General features: G+C 42.7%; 1 pseudogene; it reads right to left on the bottom strand.

The window, feature by feature from the left end:
* Positions 1 to 3,845: 3,845 nt before the first annotated feature.
* On the bottom strand, positions 3,846 to 8,885 carry LOC141250472 (uncharacterized; annotated as a pseudogene).
* Positions 8,886 to 12,839: the final 3,954 nt, after the last annotated feature.

Below are 12,839 nucleotides of genomic sequence, written 5' to 3'. Positions count from 1 at the left end.
GTATAAAGAAAGGATGTGGCCCAACTTCTTCCTTCATTTTCGTAGCCAAATAGAGGACAGGGCCCCACATTTAGTCATCTCCTTGTTGATAAATACAAAAGAAACGCAAAGAACAGAGCTTACCTATAGCTCGTCAATGGCGGACAGCGATGCTAGATGGAGGTAGGCGAAGCGACACCGGATCACTGGCGGTTGGGCAGAGCAGGGATAACTTCACCGGAGTGACGAAAAATAAGTGTGCGAAAAAAAAACAGAGGAGTCCGACACCGGGAAAACAGAGGAGGAAGGGGGGTGCGGTGGTTGCAACGTCAAGCTGGGCTGAAGTGCGGGAGGAGCAAGCTCGCCGGATTGAAGGCTGGCCGGAGCTTGGTGTGGGTGATCGACAACAAAGGTAGGAAGAACCAACGAGGATGAAGATGGAACAAAACAAAAAGGAAAGTGAAGCTCTGTTTATGGAAAATTTTAATTTGTAACGGAGGCTAAACTGAGATACTGAAACTTCAGTTTAAAGCTCCTCTATTTATAGGGAGGAAAGTATAATTGCTCATTGAAGAGCAGTGGTTGTATTAGAGGGGCTATGAGAGTAGGCGTTGGAATTTGCTTCAGATAATGATATCCACTGAATTATTGAAGGGAAACAAGGTGGAGAAGATAGGGGAGAACAAAGCTGAGAACTGGGAACGAAGACATATAAGTCTTTGTGATTATGAAAATGGTAAAAAAAAGGGGAGTTTTTGCTTTGATTTGTACGGCTGAGCAGAGAGAAAAAAAAAATTATTGGAACGGAGGTGGGTTTATATAGTGGTAGAATTACACACATTTAAACCCTAATTTTTTTTAAAAAAAGAAATATATAAAGAATAATAATATAAGTAATAAATTACTTATATCGGCTTATCCGCAACGGTTTGACTAATTTTCAAAAATTATGAATCTCGTCCATAATTCTTTTGAAATTACAAAAGGAAAAAATATATTTTCCGGAAAGTATAATAAATACTCCAAAGCGTATCTATTTATCCTCTTTAATAAATAAAGAGCTCGAGAGAGTCGTATCAATGACTAGAGTATGCGTAATCCGGTCAATTAATTAAGCGTTAATATTCATAAAATCAAATGAATATCAAAGTACCAAAATAACATTTGGAAATAGAGGGTTATTACAATACTACCCCCTTAAGAAAAAGTTTCGACCCCGAAACTTGGCCAAAAGAACAACAAGAACATCAAGAACCGGACACAAAATAGGGGTTATTACATCACTACCCCCTCAAGAAAAGTTTCAACCCGAAACTATTCTGAAAATAATTCAGGATAACGACTCCGCATATTGGCTTCGGTCTCCCAGGTTTCCCAAGTCACTTCTTCGGATCCGGACTTGGACCACAAAATTTTGACGAGCGGAACCATCTTGTGACGCAATTGTTTTTCCCTTCGTTCCAGAATACGAACGGGTCTCTCCTCGTACGTTCCATTCTCTTGAATCTCTATGTCATCATAATTGAGGACGTGAGAATCATCTGGCACGTACTTCCTCAGTAGAGACACATGAAAGACATTATGCACTGGGTGTGTAGAAGGTGGTAATGCCAGACGGTAAGCCAACGATCCAACTCGTTCAAGGATTTCGAATGGTCCAACATAGCGAGGATTAAGCTTCCCGCGCTTCCCGAATCTGAAAACCCCTTTTGATGGAGACACTCGCACGAATACCCTATCGCTGACTGTAAACTCAACATCTCTCCGCTTCAAGTCTGCATAGGACTTCTGTCTGCTCTGGGCTGTGAGCATTCGTTGTCTGATTAAAGCGACATCTGAGGCAGTCCTTTCCACCAGCTCGGGACCCAACAAAATCTTGTCAGCGTTCTCGTCCCAACAAATCGGTGATCTGCACTTCCGACCATACAAGGCTTTGAAAGGAGCCATCTTGATGGTTGAATGCCAACTGTTGTTGTAGGTGAATTCTATCAGACTTAAGCTGCTTTCCCAACTGGAAGTTCGATCTAGGACACAAGCTCTCAACATGTCTTCAAGAGTCTGAATAGTCCTTTCTGACTGACCATCCGTCTGCGGGTGAAAAGCAGTACTGAATCTCAACTCAGTTTCCATGGCCTTATGTAGTTCTTTCTAGAACCTTGACATAAAACGACCATCTCGGTCAGAGACTATGGTTTTTGGAGTACCATGAAGACGTACTATTTCGTGCAGAAACACTTCAGCCAACTTTTGAGTTCCCCAATTCGACTTGATAGCGACGAAATGAGCATTCTTAGTAAGTCGGTCAATAATCACCCAAATAGCATCTTGCTGCCCTTGAGTCTTAGGTAATCCAGTAACAAAGTCCATGGAAATATCCTCCCACTTCCACTCTGGAATCGGAAGAGGTTGCAACTCTCCACCAGGTCTGCGGTGTTCAATCTTCACTTTCTGACAGGTCAAACATTTTGATACAAATTCTGCCACATCCCACTTCATGTTGGGCCACCAGAAATTTCTTCTCAAATCCTTGTACATCTTACTTGACCCTGGATGTACCGAGTATGCAGCAGAATGAGCTTCTCTCATAATTTGCTGACGAATCTCAACGTCATTAGGCACACAGATGCGATTCTGAAACCATAGTGATCCATCATCCTGTATCACAAAGCCAGGTGCTTTCCCATCTTGAACTTCAGTGCACAACTTCACCAAGATGATGTCATCGACTTGCTTCTCCTTGATTTGATGGAGTAAGGTAGACTGGACTTCCAACATATTCAAGTGTCCTTGCTGCCGATCAAACCATACTTCAATCTCGCTCCTTAGCAATTCACGTTGTAATTCTGGTTGAGCAGTGAGCAATGCTATAGCAGTCTCATGCGTCGTCTTTCTACTCAATGCATCATCTACAATGTTAGCTTTCCCTGGATGATAGAGTAACTCGATGTCATAATCCTTGAGTAACTCTAACCATCGACGTTGCCTCATATTCAACTCCTTCTGAGTGAACACATACTTCAGACTTTTGTGATCAGTGAAAATCTGACAACGAACACCATAAAGATAATGCCTCCAAATTTTCAATGCAAAGACCACTGCGGCTAACTCCAAATCATGGGTAGGATAGTTTGCTTCATATGGATTAAGCTGTCGAGATGCATATGCTATGACTTTTCCATGTTGCATAAGCACACATCCCAAACCTTGCTTAGAAGCATCACTATAAACCACATATCCTTCAGTTCCTTTAGGCAACGACAACACTGGTGCAGATGTCAAACACTTTTTCAGCTTCTGGAAGTTGGCCTCACACTTCTCATCCCAAATGAACTTCTTGTGAGCCTTACGAAGTAATGATGCAGCCTCACCTAGGCTAAAACCGATCTAGACCTCCATAGAAACACACACAAACAATAAACACAAGCTTCAACAGAATTCTGATTTGCAACAGAATTGAAAGGATGCAAATAACCCGGAAATGGAAAGGGAAATAGACAAGATAGAAGATGATTGAAACCAAGTGCAATCAACAACAAGACCAAAGGCTTTGATGGCCTAGAACCGAGCTGTAATGCTACACAAAACCCCAATCCTACAACCCTACACAACCTTCACGTGGAGGAGGCACAAGGAGGAGCTCTATGAGTTTGCAAACACCAAGTCTATTAAGCTTGACATAGACAAATCATCTAGAGTAAATACAAGCAATCCGCTCATCACACACATGAGTTCAAAAGCTCTCTTTTGCAAGGGAGAAACAACAAGTGTTTAGCAATTCTCAACTAGCTGAAATAAGAGTGCCAAGGGGGGCTTAAATAGGTTGACTAGCCAGCCCTTAGTCTTTAAAACATAGAAGCTAACATGGCTTAAAATAAGGCATAAAATGCAATTGTCTTAAGTGCTAAAAATGGGAAAGATACGTAAGGTCTTCAAGCCTTCTTCATGGACTCAAAGGTGAGTAGAGTCCTAGCTTTAACCAATGTGTCCTCAACTTCCATAGATGTACCTTGAAGGTGGAATCGAGTGACAAGTGTGGTTAAGTCTTCTTGTAGTCTCTTGGCTCTTGACCTTGTGATTGGACCGTCTAGGGTAGGAACTTCCATTGTGGTGTCTTCAAGGTATGGTCCTCCATCATCCTCCCCTCCTTGGAAAGGATTCGACCACGAATCTTGAGATGTGTCCCCATGCTCCTCAAAGAGTGTAAGATCAGCCACATTGAAGGTAGCACTAACACCATAGTCGCCCGGTAGGTCTACAACATAGGCATTGTCACCTACTTTCCTTAGGATCTTGAAGGGTCCATCACCCCTTGGGGCCAGTTTAGAGGCTCTCTTTGTAGGGAACCTCTCCTTGCGCAAGTGAACCCATACTAGGTCTCCCGGTTTGAAGATCACCCTTCTCCTTCCTTTGTTGTTCCTTGCAGCCACATCATGCCCTAGTTGCTCCAACCTCAGCTTGGTCCTCTCATGTAACTCCTTAATGAACTCCACCTGTTTATTGGCATCAAAATCTACTCGCTCCTTCATAGGAAACGGTACAAGATCTAGTGGGGTTAAAGGGTTAAGACCATAGACACATTCAAAAGGACTTAGAGTAGTGGAAGAATGTTTTGCCCTATTGTATGCAAATTCAGCGTGTGGCAATACATCTTCCCATGACTTTAAGTTCTTTTTAATGATTGTCCTTAGTAGGGTACCAAGTGTTCTATTGGTGACCTCAGTTTGGCCGTCGGTTTGAGGATGACTTGAAGTAGAAAACAAGAGTTTCGTACCAAGTTGTCCCCAAAGAGAACGCCAAAAGTGACTCAAAAACTTAGTATCCCTATCACTTACAATTGTTCTTGGGATCCCATGTAGTCTCACCACTTCTCTAAAGAAAAGAGTAGACACATGTGAAGCATCATCAGTTTTGTGACAAGGAATAAAGTGAGCCATCTTAGAAAACCTATCTACAACCACAAAAATTGAATCTCGGCCCTTCCTAGTCCTAGGCAGTCCTACAATGAAGTCCATGCTTATATCTAGCCAAGGAGAGGAGGGTGCAGGTAGTGGTGTGTAGAGTCCATGGGGTTTCACTTTAGACTTAGCTTTCAAACACTCTAAACACCTTTTAAGTACATGCTCAACATCTTTTAACATATGAGGCCAGTAGAAGTGTTCTTTAAGCATAGCATAAGTTTTGTCACGGCCAAAATGCCCCATAAGACCTCCCTTGTGTGATTCCTCAACAAGCAAAAGTCTTAATGAGCACTTAGGTATGCAAACCTTACTTGCCCTAAAAAGGAATCCATCAAACAAGTAGAAACACTTATCATAGGAACCTTTGTCTAGGCAATGTCTATAGATATCCCCAAAATCAGAATCGCAAGCATAAAGTTCCTTAATGTAAGAGAACCCTAGCACCTTAGAATCAAGTTGAACAATCAAAGCATGTCTCCTAGAGAGGGCGTCAGCCACTATGTTATCCTTTCCTTTCTTATACTTGATTATGTAAGGAAATGTTTCTATAAATTCCATCCAACGTCCATGACGCCTATCTAACTTATCTTGTCCTCTTAGATGCTTTAATGACTTATGATCTGTATGTAGCACAAACTCACTTGGCCAAAGATAGTGTTGCCAAGTTTTCAAGACCCTAAAAAGTGCATACAACTCTCTATCATAGGTAGAATAGTTAAGACACGCACCTTTGAGCTTTTCACTAAAGAAAGCTATGGGTCTACCTTCTTGCATCAACACACCACCAATTCCAATACCCGAGGCATCACATTCTACTTCAAAAGGTTTTGCAAAGTTAGGTAGAACTAGGAGAGGTGCATTGGTCAATCTGAGCTTGAGTTCTTCAAATGCAGCCGCTTGTGCCTTGCCCCATACGAATGGTGTGTTCTTCTTGGTAAGCTCCGTGAGCGGTGAAGCTATGGTGGAGAAGTCCTTCACAAACCGCCTATAGAAGCCGGCTAGACCTTGAAAACTCCGGACTTGCCCAACATTGGTAGGTGTAGGCCACTCCTTGATTGCCTTGACCTTCTCTTGATCAACTTCTAAACCTCTTGAACTGACCACAAACCCTAGAAAGATCACTTCATTAGTGCAAAAATCACATTTTTTTCATATTAGCATAAAGATGATCAAGTCTAAGTGTGGATAACACTTCCCTGAGGTGTTGTTCATGCTCTTGTAGGGATTTGCTATAGATAAGGATGTCATCAAAATATACCACTACAAACTTCCCTATATAGCTCCTTAGGACATAGTTCATCAACCTCATGAATGTAGAAGGGGCATTGGTAAGACCAAATGGCATGACAAGCCACTCATAAAGCCCAAACTTGGTCTTGAAGGCTGTTTTCCACTCATCTCCCTCCTTCATTCTGATTTGGTGATAGCCACTTCTCAAATCTATCTTAGAAAACAAAGTAGCACCATACAATTCATCAAGCATATCATCAAGTCTAGGGATAGGGGTGACGATACTTGATTGTGATGTTGTTTATAGCGCGGCAATCTACACACATTCTCCAAGAATTGTCCTTCTTTGGCACTAGTAGGACCGGTACCGCACATGGTGACTTACTTACCCTTATGTAGCCTTTGTTGAGAAGTTCTTGTACTTGATCTTCCACCTCTTTGCTCTCTTGAGGGTTCATCTTATAAGCCGGTCTGTTTGGCAATGAAGCTCCCGGGATAATCGATTTGGTGCTCAATCCCTCTAAATGGTGGGAGCCCCAATGGTAGCTCTTCCGGGAACATGTCCTTGAACTCCTCAAGTAGATTCTGGATTGTTGGTGGGAGTGTATTGAGGCGGGCATCGGCACTAGCAAGGGTGTGCTTTCTTGGCTTGATTAAAGTCATCACTCTAGTGTCAATTGGTAGGCACACCTCCTCTATCTCAGCCTTGGACGAGAGTAGCATGTTGCTATTGCTCCCCTCCTCCTCTTGTACCTTTTCTTTGGCCTTAGACTTCTCAAACTCTTGAGCAACCTGCATTGGAGTCATAGGGCACAAGGTAATAGATCTCCCATGATACTTAAACATGTGCTTGTTAGTATAGCCATCATGAGTAACTTTCCTATCAAATTGCCATGGCCTTCCTAACAGTAGATGACAAGCATTCATAGGGACTACATCACATAACATAGTGTCTTGGTAAGAGCCTATCTTAAAAGCTACATTAACTTGTTTGGTTACTTTCAATTCACCACATTCATTCATCCATCTTAGCTTATAAGGTCTCTTGTGTGAAGTAGTAGGAAGTTGTAACTTAGACACCAATGTAGTACTAGCTATGTTGGTACAACTACCTCCATCTATTATCATATTGCACACTTTTCCTTTAACAAGACATCTAGTATGGAATAAGTTATCTCTTTGAGTAGCTTCGTCAATTGTTGCTAACACATGCAAAGTTCTCTTGCAAATAAGGCTATCTCCATGTTCATACTCTAATTCCTCACTTTGCTCTAAATCATTATCATGTTGATTTTCAGATTCAATGCAAGGTTCATATTCATTATCACTACAAGAATCATAATGTCCTAGGTGATCTACGATCATAGTTCTCCTATTAGGACAATCTTTCATCATATGACCTTTGCCTTTGCACTTAAAACATTCAATTTGACTAGACTTATTAGGAAAAGTGGAGTTAGAGGCATTCCCTTTTGGTCCTTGACTTGTGAATGGTGGCCGGCTGGTTTGGCCTGAGTTGTAGCTTGAGTTCATCTCCTTCTTAGGGCCAGGTTGGTCCTTGTTACCTTGCTCTCGGTTGTAAGGAGTGCTCTTGGGTGTTGGCTTCCAATTTGAGCTGCTAGCTTGTCCACGGCCGGAGGTATAATTGCTCTTTGCCTTCATCCTCTTCTCTATCTTAATTGCATTATGAAGTAGCTCCACGGCTGTCCTACAAGGATACATGTCTACTTCATAGGAAATATTAGAGTTAAGGATCCTTAAGTACCTTGCAATTGTAGAGTCTTCATCTTCTCTTACTCCAGCCTTGAGCATTGCATGTTGCATGGCATTGTAGGCTTCTTCAACACTCATACTACCTTGCTTAAGACTCTCTAACCTCTGCCGAAGCTCTCGGGTGTAGTAGGGAGGTACAAATCTGTTTCTGAGCAAGACTTTCATTTGCTCCCAAGTTCTGACCGGTGGATCTAGGTTTCTCACCCTTTCCTTGACCAAGTTATCCCACCAAGCTAAGGCAAAGCCCTTGAATTCTAGGGTAGCTAGTTGTACCTTTCTTTGCTCGGGGAAATTGTGGCATGTCCAGATTTGTTCCACCTTGGTCTCCCATTCCATGTATAGATCAGCGTCACTTGTGCCTTCAAAGGTTGGGATCTTCACCTTGACTCTTCCTAGGCCATCTTGCTCCGGTTCTCTTCTCCTAGCTTGGAATCCTCTTTGGCGTGCTCTTCTCCAGTCCTCATACTCATCATTGAAGTCATCTTCATCCTGAAATTCATCAACAAATTCATGGTTTCTATAGGGGTTAGGAGATCTCGGAGTAGAATGTTCTTCCCTTGGACGCCGAGGAATGTGTATAGCTGGAGGGTACATAGGGTTTCTCCTATCTTGTGGCCCTAGATTTAGAGGGTTAGGTACGTTTCCTCTAGGTAGATTCTCAGCCCTAGGCATGGCTTCTCTCCTAATGTCTACATATTGTTCTTCTTGTGTAGGGAGAGGCACTCGGACTTCTTGAGTTGAGGGCTGTCCAGATTCTATGTGGGTACCTAAAGGAATAGGTCTATGGGCTGATTGTCTCTTAAGGGTGTTCATATCAGCCGTGAGGGAGTTGACACTATCCATGAGGCTCTTGAGGATACTATATACCTCCGGTTGTAGGGGTGTCGGACTCCTATCATTGGATCGATCATTACCTTCCTCTTCGTGATTCCTAGGATTAGACATGATCAAAACAAACAAACACTGAAATAGGTGATGTTAGATTGATAATAACAACTCTCAAGTGTTTCCCAAACCAAGTGTTTGATCACACAACTCTCTTGTTGCTTGTACTTCCCTAACTTGATGTTGATTTGTAAAGATCAAACCTTTCAACCTAGTGCATGTTCACTTCAAAGAGTCCAATTCAGTTTTGAAACGAAGAAATGAATCACTCCTCTCAGATTGCTAGAATGAGGCAGCAACCTAGTGTTTAAGCACAAATTTAAGCCTTAGAATAGGTGATTACCTTCAAGTCGAGCCTGGATTGAGTCAAGAAGGAGCTCGGCCTTGTCTAACCTTGTCAAACCTTGAAGAATGTGGGGCTATGGACTAGGTGGCTAAGGCAATAGGGTAGGCTCAAGGGCTCTTGGCAATCCCTTGTTCTCCTTCTTCAAAGCAGCCTCGGAAAGGACTTAACAAATCGGTTCTGATGTCTTTGTTCAATTCTGGAAGAGAAGAACCCGGTTCGTGTCCTTAGACCGTAGTGTATTGCTGGATGGTAGGCTTTCTAACCCGGGTTGAGAGAGGAGCCGGGTTAAAAAAAAAAAGGAACAGAACAGAGCTGGTCTGATGTAGACTTACTAACTCGGAGTGAGGGTTGGACCGGTTTAAAAGACTCTGGACCGTTCTAAATTCTGCGGTTTCTTTTCTTTTACTTGGTCCGCCTGATTTTTATAATTAAAGGACCTTGGCTTTTTCTTTTCTTTTTGAATTTGAATTACAAGAATATACAAGAAATACCAATTAATTGGAGGCATAAAGGTGGAATATTCTGTTGAAAACTTCCATGTGCAATGTTGGTCAAACAGGCCAGATTTTTAGGAGGGGGTGGTTGAAACAGTTACCTAGTTGTAGGGGAATGGTTGGGGAGTGGTTGGGCTGGAAATTAGTTGTATTTTCCTTTGAATTTAAGCCTTCAAACCGTCCCCCTTGCTGCACACTCAAGAACAATGAAGAACAACAAGAACAAATGAAGAACATCAACCAAAAAGCTGGCTAGATCTTCGTCTCCTTTTGGGTTTTTTTTCCGCAAGATCAATGGAGTGTTTAGGCTAAAGGATTTGACAAGGGTGAGACCATGCCTATTGACCTTCTTTCTCCCAATTCAAGCTGTTCTTTAGGGTGTTCAAACCTGCACACAAAAACCTCACAAAAATCAGAAACTTCTCGCAGAATGGATTAACACTCACACATGAACCATAGATGGTTAGATTGATGCTCAAAGGGAGTTTTGATGATGTGTATGGGGTCAGCCGGCTCTGATACCACTTGATGCAGCCTCACCTAGGCTAAAACCGATCTAGACCTCCATAGAAACACACACAAACAATAAACACAAGCTTCAACAGAATTCTGATTTGCAACAGAATTGAAAGGATGCAAATAACCCGGAAATGGAAAGGGAAATAGACAAGATAGAAGATGATTGAAACCAAGTGCAATCAACAACAAGACCAAAGGCTTTGATGGCCTAGAACCGAGCTGTAATGCTGCACAAAACCCCAATCCTACAACCCTACACAACCTTCACATGGAGGAGGCACAAGGAGGAGCTCTATGAGTTTGCAAACACCAAGTCTATTAAGCTTGACATAGACAAATCATCTAGAGTAAATACAAGCAATCCGCTCATCACACACATGAGTTCAAAAGCTCTCTTTTGCAAGGGAGAAACAACAAGTGTTTAGCAATTCTCAACTAGCTGAAATAAGAGTGCCAAGGGGGGCTTAAATAGGTTGACTAGCCAGCCCTTAGTCTTTAAAACATAGAAGCTAACATGGCTTAAAATAAGGCATAAAATGCAATTGTCTTAAGTGCTAAAAATGGGAAAGATACGTAAGGTCTTCAAGCCTTCTTCATGGACTCAAAGGTGAGTAGAGTCCTAGCTTTAACCAATGTGTCCTCAACTTCCATAGATGTACCTTGAAGGTGGAATCGAGTGACAAGTGTGGTTAAGTCTTCTTGTAGTCTCTTGGCTCTTGACCTTGTGATTGGACCGTCTAGGGTAGGAACTTCCATTGTGGTGTCTTCAAGGGATGGTCCTCCATCAAGTAAACTGGTCATAGGCAAGGCTATCTTTAAAAATCCTTCGACAAATCGTCTATAATAGCCTGCAAGTCCCAAGAAGCTACGCACTTCTTTAACATTCTGGGGTTGCTTCCAATTAGCCACCGCTTCAATCTTCTGAGGATCAACCATTACTCCTTTCTCATTGATCACATGACCAAGAAAGGACACTTCTTTTAACCAAAAGTCGCACTTGGACAACTTGGCATACAACTGATTTTCCCGAAGAATTGATAAGGCAATCCGAAGATGTTCTTCATGAGTTCCTTCATTCGGGGAGTAGATCAGAATGTCGTCAATAAACACCATGACAAATTTGTCCAGATACTGCCTAAAGCACCTGTGCATCCAATCCATGAACACAACTGGAGCATTTGTTAGTCCGAATGGCATTACTACAAACTCGTAGTGTCCATATCTTGTCCGAAATGCAGTCTTTGGAATATCCTCCTCACGAATCCTGAGCTGATGGTAACCTGATCTCAGATCGATCTTGGAGAAGACTTTGGCACCCTGTAACTGATCTAGGAGATCATCAATCCTCGGCAAGGGGTACTTGTTCTTGATGGTGACTTTGTTCAGCTCTCGATAATCGATGCAAAGTCTAAAAGATCCATCTTTCTTCTTGACGAACAAGACAGGGGCACCCCAAGGAGATGCACTTGGTCTAATATATCCCTTCTCTAGCAACTCTTCAAGCTGCTGCTTCAGTTCTTGCATTTCTATTGGAGCCATTCGATAAGGTGCCTTTGAGATCGGCGACGTTCCTGGTTCCAACTCAATAGTAAACTCCACGTCACGGTTAGGGGGTAGACCTGGGATTTCTTCCGGGAAGACATCCTCAAATTCACGCACAATAGGAATATCATGAACCAGAACTTCATCTTTTTCGGGCACATCCAAATAACACAAATACCCGACACAACCTTGTCGAAGCAGCTTAAACGCTGCCATAGCATTAATCAAGTTCCCATTATCGGCGTCATTCCGACCCTTGAACTTACACACATGCTGGCCCCCAGATGAAATTGACACAGTCCTGGTACTGAAATCGATCACCGCCCAGTGACGTGTTAGCCATTCCATCCCGAGAATAATATCGTATGGAGCCATGGCAATACAGATCAAGTCAGCTTCAAAATCCCGACCTTGAATGGTCATAGGAAATTTTGACAGCCGTTTAGTTCCTATTAACCGTTCCCCATTGGGAAGGTTCACCACAAATGGTTCGCATGAATCATTGCATTTCAATCCTAACTTATTCACGCAATTCTCCACAATAAAAGAATGTGTAGCACCAGAATCAAATAATATGCAGACTGAGGTAGAATATAGGTATAAGGTACCTTGAGCAGTAGGAACATTTGGTTCATCAACCTCGCGCATCTGGTACAATCGCTGACCCTGGCTACCAGATTCAACTGGAGCCTTTCCCTTGTTCTGAACATTTGACTGTGTGGCAGTATTCACAGTCCTTGTAGGCCCTTCTTGAGGTCGGTTGTTGTAGCTAACCGAGCCTTGTTGGGATTGAACCTGAACCTGCCTATTCTTAGGACAATAAGCCTGCAAGTGTCCATCTCTTCCACAAGTAAAGCAGGTTCTCTTATCCTTCCTTGCACTCATTGCTCTTATGTCCAGGAGTCCCACAGTTATAGCATTCCACTGGGCGCTTGCTCTGTCCAAACCGCTGAGTGGACCTTGACTGAGTGGTCTCGGTCTTAGCTCGACCTGACTTGGAGAAGTGAGCAGGTGGTGCAGGACGCTTGAATCCACTGTTTTGGTTGTTGCCACCACTTGGCTTCTGCCTATTCCTCTTCTTGTTTGATTCTTCTAAGGTCACCTCGACCTGAT

The sequence above is a fragment of the Phyllobates terribilis genome, unplaced genomic scaffold (assembly GCF_046119375.1).
Source record: "Phyllobates terribilis strain yellow unplaced genomic scaffold, ASM4611937v1 Scaffold_5772__1_contigs__length_49176, whole genome shotgun sequence".
NCBI lineage: Eukaryota > Metazoa > Chordata > Amphibia > Anura > Dendrobatidae > Phyllobates > Phyllobates terribilis.
The sequence above is the reverse complement of the archived record's forward strand: the minus strand, read 5'-3'. Positions and strand labels throughout refer to the sequence as shown.